Raw genomic sequence first — 24,295 nt, forward strand, 5'->3', positions numbered from 1 at the left:
CCTGGACTGTTAAGTGCATCTTGAATTCTGCTGGAGATGCTCCTCCATACCACCTCCAAATAGCACACACATATCAACAATTCAAAGAGAACAAAAATGGTCAATGAAATTGGCAGGGGGAGGCCAATAAGAGATAAGAAAGTGAGTTATTGATAGTGGAAATGAGAGATATGAGGGGCAAGGAGTGTGGCATTGAGAGATATGGAGGATGCAATTAATTTGACAATGACAGTGCCAATGAAAGAGATGAGTGACAATGAGAGGCATAAGAGAGAGCAATGAGGATGGCAGAGCGAGAGGATTTGGAGAGATATTAAAGGGGGCAAGGACAAAAATAAAAAGGGGCAATGAGAACAATTAGATCAATGAGAGGGGGGAAGTGCCAAGGTACAATGACATATTGTGATGAATAAGACACATTGCAGACCTGGTGCACCGACTTTATATTGTATCTGACATCGCTGTCAGAAAGCTCCAGCAGAGGAGAATGCCGATGATTACACAGGCAGCATACTGTACATTACACATAGATTAAAGGATCTCTGGTCATGTAAATATCCCAAGGGCTCAGAAATCTTCTTGAGGTTCATCTTGAAGTTGTTATTTTATTAGCTTCTATCCATATTTGTTATACAATCTCTTATACAGTATGCTCAACACATTTCTTTACATCAAAGTCAATGTTTATGTTCCTTTCATAATTTTGGTTAATGCCTTTGTTTTTGCTTCAAATTTTGAGGCGGTAAGAAAGTGGAAGTAAAACTTTGTTTATGTTATTGGTTCTTGTTGGCTTAAGAGGATGAAGATCTTGCTCTGCCCTTCTTACTGTGTGGCTGGGTGGGCTCTGCCCTTCTTACTGTGTGGCTGGGTGGGCTCTGCCCTTCTTGGCCTGTATGGCTTATTTCCTCTGAGAATTCAGATTTTGTACAATGCATTTCAACTTGTAAAAAGGGATGCAACTTGCTGTTAGTACATAGCTAAAATATTTCTGCAATGAACAACAAAAGCAAACAGTTTGGCCCTGATTTTCTTTGAGTTGAGAGCAAAGCCCAAAACAATTCATTTTGCACCTGGACAAACCATGTTGCAATGTAAAGGGTGCAAATACATTTATTTATTCTTTTGCATGCAGGATAAATACTGGCTGCTGTTGTATGTAGCCCACAAATGCTGGACAGCTTTATTTTTACACTGCAAATTAGATTTGAGTTTAGACACACCCCTCTTAAATGTAATTCTCTTTAAATCTGCCCCAAGTGAAGTGCAGCATGATTTTGCCAAGGTGTTAAGTTACTTACTTTTTTTGCTTTTTTGGACCCTCTCTGCCTAAATTACCTGACCAGTGACAAATTGCAAATCTGTAAGTTACAGACAGCTGGCCACTAGAATATTTAGAACCAATAAAAAGGCCAAACCATACGGATAACCTTATTACTGATTTGATGTTAAGTCTGCAGTTTTATATGAAATATCAATGGGGTGCTAGTTGTTCTCAGTATGTAATACTGTTGTAATACTGCTTTTTAGCCGCCAGTTCATATGCTGACATCAGGGCCGGATTAAGGCCTACATGGGCCTGGAGCTGAAAATGTTCAAGGGCCTATACTGAGAAGGGGAAGAACTGTGATCGGTGCTGTGTGGGTGTGGTCAAAGTCACCTTTTTGTGTACACCCCCTACACTATGAGACACAATGTCTCCCTACCTACATAGAAATAGAAAAATTGTATCATTTTTTTTTAGGGGGAAAACTAGAAAAACTATTTATGGCCAGTTAGGCAGCTGGTAATCATGATGTCATGTTGATGGGTCTATTTTTATGTGGAGGCCTGGAGCTGGAGCTCCATCCGCCCCATTGTTAATCTGGCCCTGGCCGACACGAGAAGCCTGACAGCAGGAGATCCAGACACCGGCTGGTAAGTACCCCAACCGTCCCTTCCCCCCCTCTAACCCTCCCTTAGGGGTGCCTAACTTTAAGTCCCCCTCAGGGATGCCTAAACCTAAGCCCCCCCTTCCCGCACCCTAAACCTTACCCTCCCAGGGGGTGCCTAACCCTAACCTACCCTCGGGGGTGCCTAACCTTAACCTTCACCCCAAAACATAACCCCACTACACTCTCTAAACCTAACCTCCGCCCACTCCCCTTCATGGCTAATGCTAAGGACGCCCCAGACTTACTTCGTTCGGGCTGTCGTCCTTCGGCGTACCAGTGTTGGGATTCAGATAGGTGTCGGTATTGTGACGCCTATCTGAAGTCCCCCACCGGGCTTCTCTGGTCGGGATATAGACCGGCGGCGTGTAGTCCGCCGATCTATAAACTGTATCCCATTCTCAGGTCCTTGACTCAACCTCTGCTTCAATTTTCATGGGATAGATCTGGCTACACATGTCAAAATTTACAGATAGCCCTATGTAAGGCTATTTGACCCATTTGTGCGGTTGGATATTGACTACACACATTTTTCAATTACAAATATTATCTGACTCCATTTTTCTCCAGTCCCAATCTTATCCCAATAGAATGTGTATTGGGCCCACATATGCAGTTATTTCCTGACAGATTGGTCTAACACAACTGAATTGGTCTTTGTAATTACAGGTTGAGTCTCCCATATACAAAATGCTTGGGACCAGGGGTATTTTGGATATCGGAATATTCCGCATTCTGGAATATTTGAAATATCTTTGGAATGGGACCAAATCTAAACACAGAATGCATTTATGTGTTATATACACCTTATACACACAGCCTGCAGGTAATTTTATACAAATATTTTCAATAATTTTGTGGCTCAAACAATGTTTGTGTACATACATGAAATTAATTTATGTTTCATATACACCTTATACACAAAGCCTGAAGGTAATTTTATACTTTATTTGTAATAATTTTGTGTCTAGACAAAGTTTGTGGACATTGAACCACCAAAAAGCAAAGGTTTCACTATCTCAGTCAGGCTAAAAAAATTCCTTATTTCAGAATATTCCGTATTTTGGAATATTTGGATATAGGAGACTCAACCTGTATTGTTTATAGGCAGTTTAAAGCTTTACTCTGAGAATAGTCACAGGAACCCTTGGGATGCATGTGGCTTTTTTTTAAATGAAACTAGCAAAACTTTTTCAAATACGGGTTCTTGTTTTAACACCAAACCTCAGAGCTACAGTATTAAGTCATGTGTCAGTGTGTGTGTATATGTATATATGTCAGTGTGTATATGTGTCAGTGTGTGTATGTATATGTGTCAGTGTGTGTATGTATCTGTGTGTGTGTGTGTAAATGTGTCTGTGTGTGTGTGTGTAAATGTGTCTCTGTGTGTAAATGTGTCTGTGTGTGTATGTATATGTGTCAGTGTGTGTGTGTATATGTATATGTGTCAGTGTGTATATGTGTCAGTGTGTGTATGTATATGTGTCAGTGTGTGTGTATATGTCAGTGTATTTATGTGTCAGTGTGTGTATCTATATGTGTCAGTGTGTGTCTTTGTGTTGAGAGACAACGCAGGGGGGGAGGTGATGGTGTGTTGAGAGACAACGCAGGGGGGAAGGTGATGGTGTGCTGAGAGTTGATGCAGGGAGGGAGATGATGGTGTGCTGAGTTGACGCAGGGAGGGAGGTGATGGTGTGCTGAGAGTTGACGCGGGGGGGGCAGTGATGGTGTGCTGAGAGACGACGCAGGGGGAGGCGATGGTGTGGCTAAGAAGAGATGACACAGGGAGGGAGATGATGGTGTGCTGAGAGATGATGCAGTGAGATGATGGTGTGGCTGAGAGATGCAGGGGGAAGGAAGTTACACAGGGGGAATGAGTCTGGTTGAACCGCTATCGTATGATGAAGACCTTGTTAATATTCCTGCACAAACAAGCATCTTCCGGACAATGTGACCTATATAAATATTGAATACCGACTGAAGACGCTGTCATCCCAGAGAGGATATGTTCCCAGACTGAGAAGAAATGGGTGGCGTGTCATGTTGGCCTGCCCCATTTTCAGTAGCCACACCCCTTTCATTTGACCATGCCCATTTTTTGCCACACGCCTTCGTCGTGCAAATAGTGTTTTCCTTTGTGAGGGGGCACCAATCTTAAATTTGCCCTGGGCTCCAAAGACCTTAGCTATGCGCTTATGGTGGGAACACACTAGATGATATGTCGCCTGATCCAGCGGATCGGGCCTACATATCGTCCACATCGGCATGTGTGTACCCACTATGAGTGACCATGCGCGCTCCCACTGGGTCGTTCATCGCATTGACAGATCAAGCCGACATGCTGCTCTATCTATCAATTTGATGAACGACCCCATGGTTAGCAACATATTGTGTGGTCGTTTACCAGATTGTGTGGTGTCAAACGACCGTGGGATATGTTGTTCGTCGTATCTTGGGTTGACCAAGTACACACATCGTGTAATGTGTACCCAGCTTTAGAAGACTCCTCCAACTTCAACACTCAACCTAAAACTATTCTGACTCCGTTGAAGGAGTCTTGCGAAACACAGTAAAGGAGTGCCTGGATAGGTTAACCCAGCTACACTTGTGTAACAGTGGGACAGCCATATAAATGTCTAAGGCTCGTTGGATATGTTGGAATTGTGTTTAACTTGATGGTTTTAGCAGAGTTATGTACACATCAGCAGATATATATAGAAGAATCCAGACGACAAATCCAGTGGAACTTAAACCAGGTTATGTAGCTTATTGAATACAGTCGTATTCATTGTTACACTGGTTTGTCCAGGGGCATTAAGCTGAGCTTTTAGTGGAACTGGGTTAAGCAGGTCACCGGCCAGTGACTGTCTCAGGTATTGCGGTCTTGGTGCAGGTGCTGGAACAACTGTCAAATGCAGGTAGATGTTTCAGGTCTCAGGAGCTAAGAGGAGGATAATGTCCTACACTGTATCACTCATGCAAAGTTATAGTACCAGCAGCCATCTTGGTAAGGGAACAGAAGTGTCCATTGAGGAGCCATTTTGTTAGAGGCTGAGCAGTTGTGAACTCCACTTCTAACAGGATAGGCCACTGATTCTCCCTCCAATCTTATCTAATGATCATCTTCCACCACTGTGGTGGTGTAGTTCATGGATGTTGTTAATTCATATGTTTGTTCAGCTGAGCTATACTCAATTTCCCAGAAAGCTAGATGGTAGGCTGGTATGATGCCACAGAGTAATAGCAATCTGCAAGCACTGTACTATTGATTCAAAGGGTCACACTTCTCTGTGACAGACATAATTGGCTGGTCATTGCCATTCCATTCTTCCTGGTCACCCTGGTGTAGTGATGCTTGGTTAATTAATTGCAGTAGTGGCTATTCTGCATCTCTCCAGAGTTCATGTGCAATGTTAAAGGGGTCCATAAAGTCACTGGTAATTAGAAAAGTAGACTTTAATAAAATTTATTTGGTTTCAACATCAGTGTAAAAGAATAGTCTATATCTGAAATTGCATCTCTAGTAAATGTAACGTGCCCCAGCTCAAATATGCTGTATGACAGTGAGGTTTTCTGGTGCCAAATATCCTATTTGGAACTAAAAGGAAACTATTCCTTTAACTAGTTACTCCAGTCTGTGAGTGCCCATTTTGACTGGAAAATTGGCGTGTTTTGTTGGGAAATATATAGCATGGGGCGTTGCCACCTTTAATGTGCCTTTACTGGCTGGCAACCCTTGATGGGCTTGTACACACTTCACACACAAAATGATGGAGAACCTCCGATGCTTCCAGTACTGATGCCATTATGAGCACAATAGGCCGACCACCTACTACACAGGAAGTGTTGGTGCTGTATTAGGAGAAGGGGGAGGGTCCTTCTAACAGTCCGGGGCCTAAATAAACAGTCTTGGGGCAAGTGCCAAGTATTGAAATTGAAGTACACTAGGGGTAGGTGCTTATGTTTAAATTAAACCACTGGGCAAATTTATAAAGTCAGGAGCCTGGATCCCAAAGGGCCTTTAGCAGCCAGGAAAATACCACTAGGGACTACTTGGGTTCTAGAGGTACCCTCTTACAAGGCCTTACCTATTCCTGATGAATGGGGCTTCTTCTCTTGATCTTCACTTAAGCAGCAGAGGGCAAAATATCAGCTCTTTTGCAAAGCCTACTGCTGGCCTATGACTTTCTCCTCTTCTCGCCTTTAGTTCTAATCCTGGCCTGAGAGTGTTTTATCTAAATCCCTGGGACTGTGGATAGGACACTGCAGGGAATATAAAACATGTAATATGTACATTATGTATCATCACTCATTCAGTGCCTGATGTAGAAGTGGATCGAATTTACATTTAATATGAAGGTGTATAGTAAATTGTGCCAGATACAAATGTGCATTGTATGCAGGATTCAGAGCATAAACATGCAACTGTACATACTGTAGCATGTAAAATGTGTATCTATTAAGTAACAAAGCATATGATATATTTTGATTGATGTTGCCTATCAGCACTAATTTTGAATACTACTTTTTGCATTCATTTATTTATTATACATAATAGAAAGGTCTGTGCTAATGTTTCCTGACAGGCGCATCTGCATCCCCCTCTATATTCTACCGCAGGTGCGCAATATGCCATTATCATACTTTGGCTGTACTTGACCACCTCTCTAACTGTAAGGAGTGGTAAGCATGCAATATTCCCTACAACTGCCTTCTTCTACTAGGAGAAGAGCAGGCCCTGTCTACTTTGAGAATAGCCCATGTATATTCTATATCCCTAGGAGTATTGTATATTTTGAAGCTATACTTAAAGTTTGTATAAGCTAGTTATTTTTTTTGTTATGTTACAGATTGAAAATATACATTACAGTATAAATTACGTTGTTGATATAGTTTTAAATTTTTTTTGTTTGTTTATTAAAACAATTTTGTTTGCCATTTGTTCACTAAATGTCAGAGTAAAATAAATCAGTGATTGTTATATGGAAAAGATCATTTCCTTCCCTGTCTTCTGCTTACTATAAAATGTCTGAGATGGTAAAGGAAGGGTGTGCACTTGTTTTGACTTTCCTAGTATATATATATATATATATATATATATATATATATCGTGTTAAATTTAGATGCTGTGTTTTTGTTTATTTGCAGTCATTAAACAAACTTGAGGTTAGTTTTATCTGTAAATGGTCCCATGATAACTTATATTGTGCAGATAATTTGCCTTCTGTGTGCTCTGTGATTTGGCTCAACCAACGTGCTGACTGCTTAATATGGTCTGACACGTAACATGTCGATGGTATGCAGTCAGTGTATCGACACCAGAATGTTTGATGTGGACATGGTTAAATTGTAGACATCACAAATGTTGACATGGACTGAATGTCAACATATAAAATGTTGACATTACAATTAGGCTTAGGTTTAGACTTAGGAGTTAGGGTTAGGGCTTAGGGTTATGGATAGACTTGCCTAAATACTGTAGACTTACCTAAATGACACAGTGTTGACATTCTGATCATGTTGACATTCATCAGCGTCAACTTGCTGAATGTCAACAAGAAAAATGTCGACATTCAGCATGTTGACGCTGATGAAATGTCAACATAATCAGAATGTCAACACTATGTTATTTAGGCAAGTTCAATGTCAACATAACGACCATGTCGACTTTATGAATGTCGACATACTATACTGAACCCCATGCCGATTTGGACCCGGACCCGATCACTTCACGTGATCAGATCTTCCTGTATTTTGGCAGGTATACACTGGGCAATATGTGACAGCACAGTACTATTGTATGGTATGTTTATGATCCATCCATACCTCATACACCATTTCCGGATTCATCATCTTCATCACTTTCCGCCTTCCTCACAAAGGACATAATTTGAATTTGTTGTATAGAGCTACGCTAACACCGGTTCTGCACCATCAGATTTCCGGTTTCATCTCACAAAGCATCATTATACAATTGTCAGGAAGATGGTAACATTCTTTCATTAATGTATTGGGACCTGGGTTTCTACATTTTCGACCATCAATAGCCGTAATATTAAGGTCTGACGTGGTTCTTTACACTTTTATATTACAGGTATTACATATTACACATACAGGGCGGGATGCAGCAAGCCGGGAAATGCGGTAAAACCCCGAAAATGCGGGTTTGACCACATTCCTCATATGCACTAAGCCTCGGAATGCGATGCACCTCGGGACTTGGTTGCGGTGGGTAACGCCATCTTCCTTGTTTTGCATTACCCGTAGAAGCCTATGGGCTTCTCTACGCTTAGTGCTAATAGAGGGATCCAATCAGATCCCTCCCAACACCCCCGTGGTGCGTGCATCCTTTTGCGCATACGCAGGACGCAGGAGGGGCTACTGGGTCATAGACCCGGAAGTCTCTCTATTGCAAAGGGCCGCTCTTACCGACAAAGGGGTCCTTTGCAGGGATCGTCATGCATACCGGTGTTACCAATGCCGGCATGCATTCGATGACCTGCGGAATTCATGGCGAGTGCGATGTGCCATGCATCCCACCCACAGTATTTACAATTGGCTTATTGTTTCTGTCTATTAAACCATTGTTTTGCTAGTCATTTACTTAGCACAACATTCACAGCACAACATGGCAGCAGTCAGGTCGTTTTTAGGTTTTCATTGATTTTTTGTTGGTTTAGTTGTATCTGTTCCTGTGGCTAAACTCTGACACAATGCTATGAAGTCTGGACACGGGTCCTCTGCTATCTTAAACCACCTCTATTTAGAGGGCAAGCTGCAGTGGCATATCTATAATGGGTTCACACCCTGCATTTTCCCAGAGATATGGGCTTGTGCAGTAGACTCTAGCACTGAGTCTTCAGTCCATGCATGAGGGGGCCCCACATAGGGTGTGCACATAGGACCCCTCCAATGATGAAACACCCCTGGCGAGCTGCCTTATGTTTTGTTTACAAAATAACAGTTCTGTTGTGGTTTTGGAAAAAACCTGACTCTTGTTTTGATTTTTGGTTTTGTGTTTAGATTTCACCAAAAATGCAAATGTGATGAAAAATGCTACAAAACACAAAAAAAATCATGTAATGTTGAGCTGTGGTGACATTCTGTCCTACATTGATACTCTCTGAGTACTTCCTGCTTTATTTAAGCAACTTTGGATAATTACTACTTTTATGGACGTTGGATTACATCTTCCAATAAGGTCCTGAACAGCAACATCTTCAAAAAAAGAATTTGAATAACATCTTCAGGTTGGCTTGTCACCTACCCAACATTTTATACAGTTTTTAATTTAGAAACAATGAATAAAGCAAATTATTCATCTGATATGATGCTGCATGAATTAAGGTGGGTACACACTTGTCCAATCCTCTGGGGATCCAACTCCAGACCAGAATGTTGATACAATCAGAGCCAGCGCCCCCCTGAAACTATGAATTTGCGCCCTCCCTCCCATTTTTCTTTAAAGAGAGGGACAGCACACGCCATTAGGGAAAAGGGGCGTGGTCTCACAAGAAAGGGGCGTGGTCACACAGTAGTATCTGCAATTCAAATTACGCCACACAGTAGCACAATCTTATTTATATTACACCACGTAGTAGCGTCCCTTATTCACATTACAAACAGCAGTGCCCCTCTATTTTTTATGAAAACTCTGGTCCCTTAGCTTCAAAACAAGACCAAAATGAAAGTTCTACCACAATTAGAAGCAAAGTTATGATTCAATTTAGTTGACCTTGCAAGCATAAATTTAAAATTTTTTGTTATGTTTGCAATCCTGTTGCATGAACACAGTGTAACACTGGGGGCTAAAATTTTACATATGAAAGCTACTTTATGCTATCTACCATCCTACCAAATTTCATGAAAATCTGAGATGGTCGGGTTGAAAGCTGTGAAGATTTGGCATGGAATGACCCTATACAATGCCTACTATAGTGCCTCCTATGCAATACCCACAGTAGTAGTGCCCCTTATGCAATGCCAACAGTAGTAGTGCCACATAATGCCCACAGTAGTGATACTCCTTATACAATGCCCACAGCAGTAGTACCACTTACACATAATGCCCACAGTAGAAGTGCCCCTTATACAATGCCCACTGTAGTAGTGCCCCTTATACAATGCCTACTGTAGTAGTGCCCCTTATGCAGTGTCCACAGTAGTAGTGCCCCTTATGCAATGCCCACTGTAGAAATGCCCCTTTTGCAATGTCCATAGTAGTAGTGCCCCTTATGCAATGCCCACACAAAATGACACACACACACATGGCACTGTACTTACCTGAAGTCCGCTCCTGTGCTCACCACCACCCGCCTGCTCCTCGCACTTGGCACTATGGGAGATACGTCATGAAGTCTCTCCCTTTACCCACTGCAGGAGCCTATGGTTGTCGCTGCAGGGAAGGAGCTGCCGAGTATCCGCTGGTAATAAAATCTCAGTGTGCCCCCTGCAAATGGAGAAGGCAGTGGCGGCGCCTGGACACATTTCTAATGGAGATCTGGACGCAGATTCAACACTCAATAAATTCCTCCACACCTGTCCAATTTTGCAGCAAATCTCAGATCTGCATCTGCTGAAACAATCTTCTGAAAGTATTGTGTCACCGTACACACTCTTCCAATCTTTGGCAGACCAAATGCCTCTCACAGGCAAGGGCGTAGCTATAGTAGGGGCTGCTATGGGGCCCAAGCTGCATCTGGGGCCGGCCCTCTCCCTGCTCAGAGTTACACTGCCATCTCTTGAGCACCATTTATCATACACAATGAATTTTATCACTATTGTATCGTTGTGAATGGTAAAACTCGTTGATAAACAAGGCCCCAAATCAGAGTTGTCTATCCTCCCGCATTCCGCGGGAGTCTCCCTAATTAAGGTGGGAGATCCCGCTAACCCGCAAAGTAGCCTGAATCCCTCACATTCCCATGGCCCCATATAAAAATCCAGCCAGCCAGTGATAACGGAGGGAGGAGGAGCTGACGCAGGAAGACTGAAGAGCTGCATGAGACTGTGAGAGTTCGAGCTCACTGTAGCTCCTGCAAAATCTATTAATGTCAGTGCTGTGGGAGAGGGGAAGGGATGGTGGGAGAGATCTATTAATGTGTGTGTAGTGAGATCTATTAATGGGAATGTGTGTGGAGGAGATCTATTAATGTGAATGTGTGTGTGGAGGAGATCTATTAATGGGAATGTGTGTGTGGAGGGGATCTATTAATGTGAATGTGACAGGGGAGATTGAGTATTAATGTCACTGGTGTGGGAGAGGGGAAGGGATGGTGGGAGAGATCTATTAATGTGTGTGTAGTGAGATCTATTAATGGGAATGTGTGTGTGTAGTGAGATCTATTAATGGGAATGTGTGTGTGGAGGAGATCTATTATTGTGAATGTGTGTGTGGAGGGGATCTATTAATGTGAATGTGACAGGGGAGATTGAGTATTAATGTGAATGTGGCAGGGCAGAGATAATAATGTCAGTGGGGGAGCTAGCGTGTCAGCTTATAGGAATATATATGCCCATAGGTGGAGCTAGACACGCCCTCTGGGCGGAGCAGACCATGCCCCCACAATGAGGGCCTGATTCATCATGGATCGCGATTGCAACTGTGTGCGTAGATCGGTCGATGGTGTGTACTGCACATGTGCGCATGCTTGAGTTAGCATTGTGACTCACGCAGATACAAAGTTATCACAGACAGAGGGACGGGACATTTGGGGGTGGTGACGGGGGAGAGGTCGGAGAAACACAGACGTGTCAGTCTGTTTGAACGCCGTTGCATGAGCGTGCATAAATTAGCCACTGCAACGGCATACGCATGTATGTATGTGTGAATGTGAGTGTGAGTGTGCATGTATATGTATGTTTTAATAGTTGTACTTTCACGGTGTGTGTGTCTTCTGAATGTGTGTGTGGGGGTGATCTATTAATGTGAACTTTTGCAGATGAACTAGAGGTACGAGTGGGCCCTTAATGCCCCGCATGCTTGTACTTGTGGTTCTCCAAGTACCAGCATGCGGTGGAGGCTTGCTGGGACCTGTAGTTCTACTGTAAATGCTTTGGCCGGGAGACCCGGTGAAAGGGTTTCCCTGGCTGTGGCATTACAACCCTGCTAGGAAGAGTCCGGTGCTGGTTATGGAAAATACAGGGGACCCCTACTCATTTTGACCCCTGTATTTACAAAACCAGGATCGGCTTGCTGAGCTCAGTGCTGGTTGTGCTAAATACAGAGGACCCCTATGTCTTTTGTCCCCAGTGTTTTCACAATCAGGACTGGCTCTGAAAAGTCCTGGGCTGGTTATACTTTTAGGGGGAGACCTCACGTCATTTTATTTTACACTGTTACACAGATACATGCACCTGTATCTAATAGTACAGCCCATTATTTACATTTTTCTGAAATCTTAAAGATGGTCGTCAGGTGTTTGGGACATGAAACGATATATCGGTAATGATCTGACGATTTAGGAATCGATACTGACGAACGATATATCATTTGATAGTTAGTAAATTGCAGTGTGTATGCACTATATCGTTAGTCCAGGAGTTCTGGGGAGTTCAAGGGAAATCGTTAACTATATCGGATCATTTGCAAATCATCTAATGTGTGCCCAGCTTTAGGTCAGACCTGTTGTCATTGTGCATGAAGGGCCGATGTTACTTGATGTTCCCAATGTATACGCAGGACTGCAAGGTATTACGGATGTGTGAAAGCGCTAGTGGGCGTCTCTATTCTGGCTTTGGGCATCTCTGTAATAGGTTTGCAATTGCAGTCATTAGCATATTTTCGCAGCGGATTTGTGTACGGAATCGCAGCTGCAATTGCAATAGCGATCCGTAGTGAATCAGGCCCTAAGTGTCAATTTGTTCAATTCAATGGCAAACCGCTGCTTATTTGTATAAAAAAAGTGGTTTTGACAAAGGTGAATTAGCTCAAACTGCTAGCGGTTTGCGAATCACAACTGAAAAATAAATATTAATATTACAAATATATGAAGAGGAAAATAACGTCTGAAGGGCTCCTTAATGCAGAAGGCAGATCTCTACACTTACGGGTAAATTTACTATGAATTGTGTTTGACTTCTAAACCAAATCGCTGGACATCACCGTCAGTTTAGAAGGTCAAAATATAAGAAAAATGACAGGACATGGGTACCGCATAACACACTGTACAGCGTGTGCCCGGATTGGATCAGGATGGTAACAGGATATTTACTCATGCACAACTCTGTGGAACCCGCAACTCCATCTACACACCCTCACTGAATATTGCCTATATGAGAATGGCCCATTGCAGAACAATTAGCATACTCAGTTTTAAGACACAGTGGCATAGCTGGGCTCTAGAGTGCTGCATGCCAGCCCCATCCCCCTATGCCAGGGATGGGGAACCTCATTCCCAGGGGCCGTGTAAGGCCCCCAGAATCATTTGGTCTGGCCCTCTGAGATTTTTTCTGCTAGCCCCATTTGGCTAGCATTGTGCCTAGAATGGCACCCTGCAGCCAGAATCTATGCAGCAGTGCAGCCTGGAGTGATCTTATGACACTTTAGATGGTCACACCACTGCACTTATAGTTACCTGGAGTATCCTTAGGATGCTCTGGGCATTGCTGTAATCACTGTCAATTGTGGCCCCGCCCCCATGTTACATCACACGGAGGGGGCGTGGCCTGCATCGGGCCCGCAAATAATGTTATATATATCAAAATGGCCCTCAACAGAAAAAAGGTTCCCCACCCATGCCCTATAATGTAATGAAGCAGCATTGCAAGGAGTGTTCTCTTAGGAGTAATATCTCAGGGAACCTTGTGTCTTTCTGTTATTCTGTTAGTTTGTAACTAGTGTTATAAGATTGCAACAGACTGAGGGCAAAATATAATAGGTTCGGATCTTCAGCCACTGTGTGTATTTATGCAAGTCTCCCCGTATTTTTAAAGTGACAGTCATTTTGTCACTTTAAAAATGAGGAGACTCGCATAAATCCCACAAGTAATACATTTATCCCTGAGACAGGAGGTGAAAGAATCGTGTATTTCCCCCTGATACCGTGTACACACTAGACGTTATGTCGCCCGATCTGGCATCCTCCATCGGACCAGCGATATGGTTAGTGGAGAGCCTTGCTGACGAGAGCAGGGCCTCCCATCGTCGTTCCGTTGCTGCTTTTGTCTTTAGTGTTAGTTAAGTGATTGCACTGGAGGGACAGCAGATGGCGCTGTTGCTAAATATGTAAATGTGTTATCAGTCTGTGTCACAGTTATGAACTCGTCACAGGAATCTTCCAGAAGATGTAGTCAAGTAATGTCTGTTGTTCATGTGTATACCTGTCATGTCTGTATGCTGTTGACAACCAAAATCAGTTTAATATAAACAGTTATACCACCTACCCTCCAACATGACCCCTTCCATCAGGTACAAAATGCTCTGCTCCTGGACTTCCACCTAATTTATGATTGCTGTCACCTGTGTTGAACTGCTTAATTGATGAGAAGGGCATTTAAACATTCATAAATTAAGAGGGAAGTTGAGGAGCAGTGCATTTTGTACCTAATGGAACTGGTCATGTTGGAGGGTTTGATACCACAAAGAGCTTCCCAGTGTGTATAAAAGAAGGATTTGATCTGCTAACCACACCTCTGCCAACATCTATTCCAATGGGAGTAAATGGTAAATATGTAAACCTATACATGTATGAGCAGAACTGCAACAGCAATATATGCTTGATGCACAAATTGATCCAGACCCTCCAACATGACCCGTTCCATTAGGTACAAAATGTTCTGCTCCTGGACTTCCTTCTTAATTTATGATTGCAGCCACCTGTGCTGAAACACCTGTCTCATGAAATAACTAGCTCAACACAGGTGACTGCAATCATAAATTAGGTGGGAAGTCCAGGAGCAGAACATTTTGTACCTAATGGAATGGGTCATGTTGGTGGGTAGGTTAATCCATATATACAAAAGACATCATACAATACAAAGCTCCCTTTATGGAACACTTCATTTTCAGAGTCTGCCCCTAACAGTGGCGATCCCCCCTACCCCCATAACACTTTTCTCCTGTCCACTACTGCTAATACGCTGATGAGTTGATGAGGGTCCTGGGAGGCTGCTGCCGCTGAGCAGCAGCAGTCTCTGGGCCTGATTCAGCAGTGGACACAATGCTGTTGTTTATGCAGATCGAGCTATTATTTACCATTTCGCATAGGTGTAAGTCACACTGTGCACACGTCGTGATTGCATTGTGATTACATACGCACAGAGTTTCCATTCACAAAGTGAATGTCATGTGGTCAGTGCTTGGGGAGGTTATGGGGGGAAAGCTGCAGTGTTTGGGCTGGCCAGACCTGCTGTAGATGTTGCGTGATTGCTTGATGTGCAGATATGAGAAGACAGCAGTGGGTGTCTTTATGCTGCTTGTTCTTAGCTAGGCATTAGCATATTTTAGCAACTGCAATCCGTCATCGATTGCATTTGTGAATCAGGCCCCCTGCTCTCTCCCTGCCTGATGTGCCACTGAGCTACTATAGCCAATAGTGGTAGTGGACAGGAGAGAAGTGTTACCAGTGGTTGTCCACCCCAGCCTCTTAATATTATCCTCATACGAATAAGATGTCACATATTCTATTGCCAAAATTGTTGGAAACTGCCATAGATTACTTTTGTTTAAAACTGGCTACAATGTCACCCACGTAGTAAGGGAAACATTATGGAATATAACATGCACAGTGAAACTGAAAGTCCCGAATTGGGCTTTAGTTACCCTAATTGAATTAATGTTTAAAAACTTAAGTTCAAAATTGATATGATTTATTTAAAAATTCCAAGATGGAATGGCAGCCAACAATTTGTCCTTTTCAAAATGTGGCAAACTTGGACTGGGCCACCGTGGAGTCGGGGAAATCCCACTGATTCATAGTCACACCCTCTATTGCTGGAGGGTGGGACCTACGGCACCATTCACTATAGCAGGGCGGAGTGCAGCTGTTTGCCAGGCAGTCATCAAGGGATAGGGGCACACTGCAGTCAGCACTGCACTACTGGGTAATAAATCCCAGAGGGGTCAGAAGAGCATGTGCTGAGTTCTGTCTGGAGGAGCCCATCACATGTTCCTCTGACCCATTGAGATCAGTAGCAGTGCAGCCTCATGGGAATGACTTATTGTGAGGCTGTGACTGCTGCTCAATCTGGTTTCTGCCAACTACCTGAGGCTTCTTGTGAGTATACTGTGGTATAATGTGGTAGCACTGCAATGTGGCATAATGTGTAAGTTCTACAGTGTTGCATAATGTGGGCACTACAGTGTGGCATAATGTGTGTGCACTACAGTGTGGACACAATGCGGGAGCACTACATTGTGGCATAATGCGGGGGCACTACAGTGTGGTATGATGTATGGACACTACTATGTGACATAATATGGGAGGCACTATATTGTGGCATAATGTAAATGCAATACAGTCTGGTATAATGTGTGGGCATTACAGTGTGGCATAATATGTGGGCACTACAGTGTGGCATAATTTGGAGGGCACTACAGTGTGACATAATGTGGGGGGCACTACAGTGTGACATAATGTGGGGACACTATAATGTGACATAATGTGGGGACACTATAATGTAGGGGTGAGCGGGTTCGGTTTTACTCGGATTTACTCGGATCTTTAAACGGCATTTTATTGCCTATCGCCTATCATGTGTTTTGGATAGCCAATATAATAAATCTGAATTTGTGGTAAAGTGGCGATAAGAACCGAGTAAATCCGAGTAAAACCGAGCCTGCACATCCCTACTATAATGTGACATAAAGTGTGGTATAAAGTGTGCATACTACAGTGTGGTAAAGTGAGAAAGAAGTTATGGGGATGGGAGGCGATGGTGGTGGTGGGGGATTGTAGTATCAGCAGGTTTGCACATTTACAGTGCATCCAGAAAGTATTCACAGCGCTTCACTTTTTCCACATTTTGTTATGTTACAGCCTTATTCCAAAATGGAGTAAATACATTTTTGTCCTCAAAATTCTACACACAATACCCCATAATGACAATGTGTAAAAAGTTTTTTTGATATTTTGCAAATTTAATAAAAAAAAACAACTAAGAAATCACATATACATAAGTAAAATTGTGGAAAAAGTGAAGCGTGGTGAATACTTTCTGGATGTACTGTATTTATAGCTACTATAGGAAGTTCTTCATTTATTATGTGTGCAGGTTTCATCTTCAGTGCATATTTATACTACTTCTCCTGTAACTTGTCAGGGAAGATCATTTAAAAAAAGTTTTCTGTGACTTTTCAGGAGTGTGCTCACGCAGGACATACATAGTGCAATTAATATGACTGTGTATAGTAGTAGTACCATATAAAGAAAAATAAATTAATGTATTAGAGCCAATGGAGCATCCCCACCTGTTGGCGCATTCCAACCCAAGTGCAAACTAATGTCTGATGACATGTTTAACTTCTTAGCCTTCTTGTGCTTTCAAAAAGATGTCCCATGTTTAGAAGTCGGCAATGATGGCTAGGACCTCTATATTTTTCTCCTCACCTTTTTGTAAGTAATACATAATAAAAAGAAAGCACAATGGTGTGATAGATTGTTTCCACCATTCTCTGTTGCAAAATTGCCACTAATGGAAATTCAGAAGCATTGACATAAATTATGTAAGAGTTCTGTGCTGGTATGGATCAGCAAATCCATTGACAATTTTTATGGAAAAGGCTGTCTCCGCCTGGCTGCCAGAAGATTTTCCTTTCTTGATTTACTTAAGTAACAGTGCAATTACTCCAGAAGATTTCTGGAAAAAATTCAGAGTGCCGCCTTTCCCTTTCTACATATACATATATATATATATATATATATATACCCAAAGACTGATACATTTTGCATTATACACAACACATTTTATTAAAGCTTGATGACACTCTATATAACCCTTATATATTTACACACAGCAGGTAAAATTAGTATTTGACACATCAACATATTTCTCAGTAAATATATTTGTAATGGGGCTATTGTAATGAAATTTTCACCAAATGTCAGCAACCCATGCAATCCACACATGCAAAGAAATCAAACCATTGACGTCCATAAATTAAGTTATGTGTAATGTCAAATGACACAGGGAAAAAGTATTGAACATGCTTACTGAAATTTATTATATACTTCGTACAAAAGCCTTTGTTGGTAGTGACAGCTTCAAGACTCCTCCTGTATGGAGAAACTAGTCGCATGCATTGCTCAGGTGTGATTTTGGCCCATTCTTCCACACAAACAGTCTTCAAATCTTGAAGGTTCGGTGGGCCTCTTCTATGAACTTTGATCTTTAGTTCTTTCCATAGATTTTCATTTGGATTCCAATCAGGTAATTGGCTGGGCCATTCTAGCAGCTTTATTTTCTTTCTCTGAAACCAATTGAGTGTCCTTGGCTGTGTGTTTGGGATCATTGTCCTGCTGAAATGTCCATCCTCGTTTCATCTTCAGCATCCTGGTAGATGGCAGCAGATTTTTATCAAGAATTTCTCAGTACATTTTTCCATTCATCCTTCCTTCAGTAATATGAAGTATGCCAGTACAAAAAACAGACCCACACCATGATGTTCTCACCTCCGAACTTCACTGTTGGTATGGTGTTTTTGGGGTGATGAGCAGTGCCATTTCTCCTCCAAACATGGTGTGTTTTATGGCATGCAAAGAGTTCAATTTTGGTCTCATCTGACCAGACTATAGTCTCTCAGTATTTCACAGGCTTGTCCAAATGTTGTGCAGCAAACTTTAAACAAGCTTCAACCTGCTTTTTCTTCAGCAATGGTGTCTTGCATGGCGAGTGTGCATACAGACCATGGCGGTTGAGTGCATTACTTATTGTTTTCTTTGAAACAATTGTACCTGCTAATTCCAGGTCTTTCTGAAGCTCTCCACAAGTGGTCCTTGGCTCTTGGGCAACTTCTCTGATAATTATTTTCACTCCTCTGTCAGAAATCTTGCGAGGTGCACCTGGTCGTGGCTAGTTTATGGTGAAATTATGTTCTTTCCACTTCCGGATTATGGCCCCAACAGTGCTCACTGGAGCATTCAGAAGTTTAGAAATCCTTCTGTAACCAATGCTATCAGTATGTTTTGCAACAATAAGGTTGCGAAGGTCTTGAGGGAGCTCTTTGTTTTTACCCATCAAGAGATGTTTCTTGTGTGACATCTTGGTAATAAGACACCTTTTTATAGTCCATCAGTTGGGACTGAACCAGTTTATATTAATTTGCACTGACAAGGGGAAGGATTGCTTTCTAATTACTGATAGATTTCAGCTGGTGTCTTGTCTTTCCATGCCTTTTTGCACCTCCCTTTCCTCATGTGTTCAATACTTTTTCCCTGTGTCATTTCACATTATTACACATAAATTAAGTTATGTAATATATAGTTTGATTTATTTGCATATGTGGATTGCATGGATTGTTGCTGAAATTTGGTGAAACTGTAATTACAATAGCCCCATTACAAATATATTTACTGAGAAAAATGTTGATGTGTTCAATACTTTTTACTCATATGTGTGTGTGTGTATATATATATATATATATATATATATATATATATAATGATTTTGTTTTTTGTGAAATTCACAAGGTTGAAAAAAATTGTTCATAGTTGAGTATGCACTGTATGGACATTTTCCAAATGCTCTGAATGAAATTCAAAAATATTAAAATGTCATCCTAGTAAATAACAGCAGACTAGGAAGTCTTTAGTGCCATTAATAAAATGCTGAAATGTTGCAGTGGCATTTCATAGTCAGAATGACATAACCCAGTAATGCCCATAACATGTTCCAAAGGCAGTCTTCCATTCAACTTGGGTCCTTATAAGACCTAGATCAAGGGTAATCGACATGCTGCCTTCCAGCTGCTTTGAAACTACACATCCTCAGCTTCCCCTGCCACAGTTTTGCTATTAGGGCATGCTAAAACTGTGGTAGGGCATGTTAGGATGTGTAGTTCCACAACTGCTGAAGAGCAGCATGTTGAATACCCCTGATCTAGATTATACACACTTTGTACACCTAATTTAGCGAAAACATTTTCTAAATTGAGTTTTTCAGACAATTATGGGAACAAAGGGGGTAACACTTTTGGACCTTGACTTTGTCCTATTTTGTGTAATTAGCTTAAGGTCGTAAATTAGCTATCTTTCTTTTAGACAAACAATATAGCATATCAAGCTAGAAAATATTAATGTTTTCCTGTAGGTACTATCTAGAGATGTTTAATTCAGTCTCTTCTAAAGGGTACATGTTCCATATATGTATGTCAGCTCCAGGCAGCTCTTCTTTTGGGCAGTCATATAGTCAATGCAATATAAGATTATATAACAGCAAACTTTTCAGACTATGATGGTTTTGAACAATGGTGATATTCATAAAGATTCTGATGGTGAAATTGAGTGGTCTTCTCCTGGCTCTACAGTTGCTCTTTTGCAACTGGAGCACCCTCTGCTGGTGACTCTGACTGCAGGGATCACTTCCGCTGCATGTCCACTGAGGTCTCTGATGGCAGAGCTCTCCTCCACTGTGTACATCCAGGGGAACTCTCTTCCTCTTTTCCACCCAGAGCAGCTCCATTTATCATGCATCCCATGACATCACCATCACGTGGTCCACGCCTAAGGTGAACTGCCACGAACAGTCTCTGTCGATCCCAGTCCTTACAGATGCAAGGTCGTTTGCAGATGGCTATGGCATTCCAGGGTGCACAGGAAAGGGAAAGAGGGGAAGAGGAGAGAGATGAGAGTTTTGTGTTGGAAGAAAGAATAGGAATAGATACTGTACCTGGGATTGTCTGGAGTACAGGGTTTGGGCATATGTAATCAATGAACAGAGGGAGGAGGTTGGTGCGAGGACCAGAGAGGGAGCAATGTGGTTGTGAGGGTATTAAAAAAACAAGGGGGAAATGTATCACAGTTTTTGAAGAGGACGGGTGGTGAAAATGCCAAGAGCAAACCAATTAGTTTAAACTTATCGTTGTATAGATTGTACTTGATAACTGACAGCTGGAAGCTAATTAGTTGCTATGGACTTCTCCATTTGTCCTCATTAAAAGGTGTGTTACATCTCCCCCTATTTATTTCACCAGCACTATTCTCAAAACTTTGAATCTGAAGTCTTATTGCTAAGCTGCAGAAGGGCCTCCATAGTAAACCAGCCAGGCAGTCATAGAGAGTCAGCAAAGCTACTTTAAGCCAGTTTATTTGTAAAAACAAAACATCAGCAGGGGAAGTAATGAAGGAAAGGGTAGAGCTAAGATGTTAGAAAGAAGGGAGGTGGAGGTAAGTATATATATTGTGTGCCGGTAGGGTTGGTGAGAGAAGACGTGATATTAGAGGAATGGGAGCAGTGAAATTGGATAAGAGAGTAGTGAATTGGCCAGTACAGGGTAGATGAGTAGCAGACACATTAGTACATAAAGTAACTGTTAAGCATGTTAGCGTGAAAGTGGGAGGACTGTAAGAGGTCACTCAGATCATGCATGAGAATATAGAAGAGTTATTAGTAAACTGTGGTGAATAATATAAAATGAGAACATCTGAAGAGCTGGATTAAGACTTTGAGGGACTGTGGCATGTAAAACAGTGGGTGCCGCTAGGTAACAAAAATAAAGCATAGCATATCTTTCACGAGAGAGAGAGTTAAGCTGGCCACACACTAGACCAACTTACATCCAACCAGCCAACTTGTTAATTGGTTGGAATGAAAATCTGGTCACGTATGGGAGTAACTGATGATCAGCAATTTGCTCCTAAATGCCAGAAAACAGATGAAAATGGTCATCAGACAAGTTTGTTAAATGTTTGATCTAAACAATTTGTTCAAACAACAGTTTTTGTCCATTTTCCGGAGCAAATTGCTGATTGTCATTTGCTTTCATACCTTACCAGATTTTCATTCCAACCAATCAACTAGTTGGCTGGTTGGACAGATAATCTTTAGATGTGTGGCCAGCTTTACAATTATTATTATCCTTTATTTATATGGCGCCACAAGGGTTCTGCAGCACCTTACAAAGTACAGAAACAAATGAGCACACAGAAAATAGTTATTAACAGGACAAACAATACAGGACAAATACATGATTTATTAACATTGCAGCATAACACTTAAATAAGCAGCAGGGTGTCAGCAACCAAGTGCTAGGTGCTGCTGTAAATTAAAATAGAAGTAAGGAAAGGAGAAGCACATGAGGTAAGAGGGCCCTGCTCGTCAGAGCTTACATTCTAGGTGGTAAATATTAAAGAAGCCAATTCCAATCTTAAAAGGATTTTTTTGTTTAATACATATCGAAAATATAATAAGATAAGCATTGTTTTATCAAGTTTTTTGTATAGATTTTTGAAAACTAACAAAGCAAACTTTGCAGCCGATTTAACAGCTACTAAACAAAACTAAATAAATAAAAAGTGCAAATAAATAAATTAATAAATAGGCACATCAAAAAATTGTGCAGCATTTGAAATTTCACAGTGACCCTCTGTCCCCCCACCCTTTCATTTTAATTGGCAACAAATATCTGGGCCTGTCATTTGCTAGCAAATACACTATCTCTCAGCGAAAATATGCTACTGTTTCCAAAGCTTACCCAAACATAGGGACGCTCACTGCTGCCTGCTCATATCCGGCTGATGACGTACAACAGTGTAAACATCTGTAAAATTGACTTCGATTGGGCAGCCATGCTGCATATGAGACAAGTCTGACCTGGGCTCTCCTGAAACTCACAGTTCTCATGTTGCGAAGGAGATTGCAATGGCTAATTTATGTATGCCCATGTAACAGCGTTTGAACATTCCCATATGCCTGCGTTTGCCTAACTACCACCCTTTACCTCCCCCAAACGCAGACCACCTGTCACTGACTTTGCAATTGAATCTTCTGTGCGAGCATAATCGTGAAACAATTGCTGCACGTGCATTCGCAGTGGCAAACAATAGCTCGCAACACTTCCCCTCCTTTCCTGCATACAATGAACCTGCACAGGCATTACTGCACATTGGAGGCTGTTGGCAGGGGCACAGCTCATTGATAGGGATTGGACATCAGAAGTATTAAATTGTTGCCAGGCTTCCAACATTAACTCACGCGATATGATGGCTACTAGCCATCACATTCAATCCATACGATGGTATAATCATCGATGGTTATGTTGTGCGCATGGGTAGAAGCAGTCAGAGGTTTACGCATGCACACTTACACTGAGCTACGGACACTACTCCCAGGTGTCCACAGATGAAAAAGAACAGCCAGCCTTCGGATGGGCATTGGAAAGCTGCATCCGATTGCTTGCGACCATCGGATACCTGCAATTCGATGGACAGTACTTCAAATTGGGAACATTGATGTATGTCCATCCCTACTGATTGAGCTGCACTATGTGGAGTCATTCTGACAGCTACTGTGGAGTGCATATCACTGATCCAAGGTAATGGGGGTCCTGTGAAACAGGGGGGCCCATGGCATGAGTACCCTCTTAATCCAGCTCAGCATATTTGGGAGGGGATGCAATGTAAGTTTTAATGGTAAAGCCACAAAGAGCAACAAGAATCTAAGGTAGTGTACAATACATTGTGATAAAGCGATTTTAGAAAGCTGGGTGGGGTGTGATATCAATGACCGCCGTATGTTAGTCCGGCGGTAAAAATCCCGATGCCGGCAGCCCGATGGGTGAAGATCCCGACAGTGGCAGTAAGTATACTAACTCCCCTTTCCCCCCCTAACCTTAACCCTCCCTTATGGGTGCTTAATCCTAACCTCCCCTCCCTAGTGCCTAACCCTAACCTCCCCCCATAGGTGCCTAAACCTAATCCCCCCTCCCCGCACTCTAAACCTAACCCTCCTGGGGACTGCCTAACCCTAAGTCCACCCAGGAGCCCTGAAACCTAACCCACCCCCTCGCGGCTGTCCGCTCCTGACGCCCGGCTTACCTTCGTTCGGTATGCCGGGCGTTGGGATTTAGGTGAGTGGATAATGATAGGCGTCAGGATTTCAACACCTATCATTAGTCCCATGCTGGGATTTAACAGTTGGGAAGCCGGCGGTCGGGATTTCTTGTAGCAGTGTTTAAAGGTAGAGTGTTCCCCATCTTTTTATTTTACCTCCTGTTTAACTCTGATATAACTCTGAATTATGGTTTATAAATCTAAATATAAACCTAGATGAATGTTCCAATTATACCTGATATTCATCAGGCAAATTCTACCATTCTTCAAATGTATTATTTTCAGTAAGCCTTGGTTTTAATTTTAGAGTGAATAATTCACAGAATCACCACCAGATGGTGCTAGTAATATGCAACGTTGATATGTTACAGCCCCCTTCTC

Source organism: Taudactylus pleione, unplaced genomic scaffold (genome assembly GCF_031769625.1).
Source record: "Taudactylus pleione unplaced genomic scaffold, aTauple2 ptg001272l, whole genome shotgun sequence".
Lineage (NCBI taxonomy): Eukaryota > Metazoa > Chordata > Amphibia > Anura > Myobatrachidae > Taudactylus > Taudactylus pleione.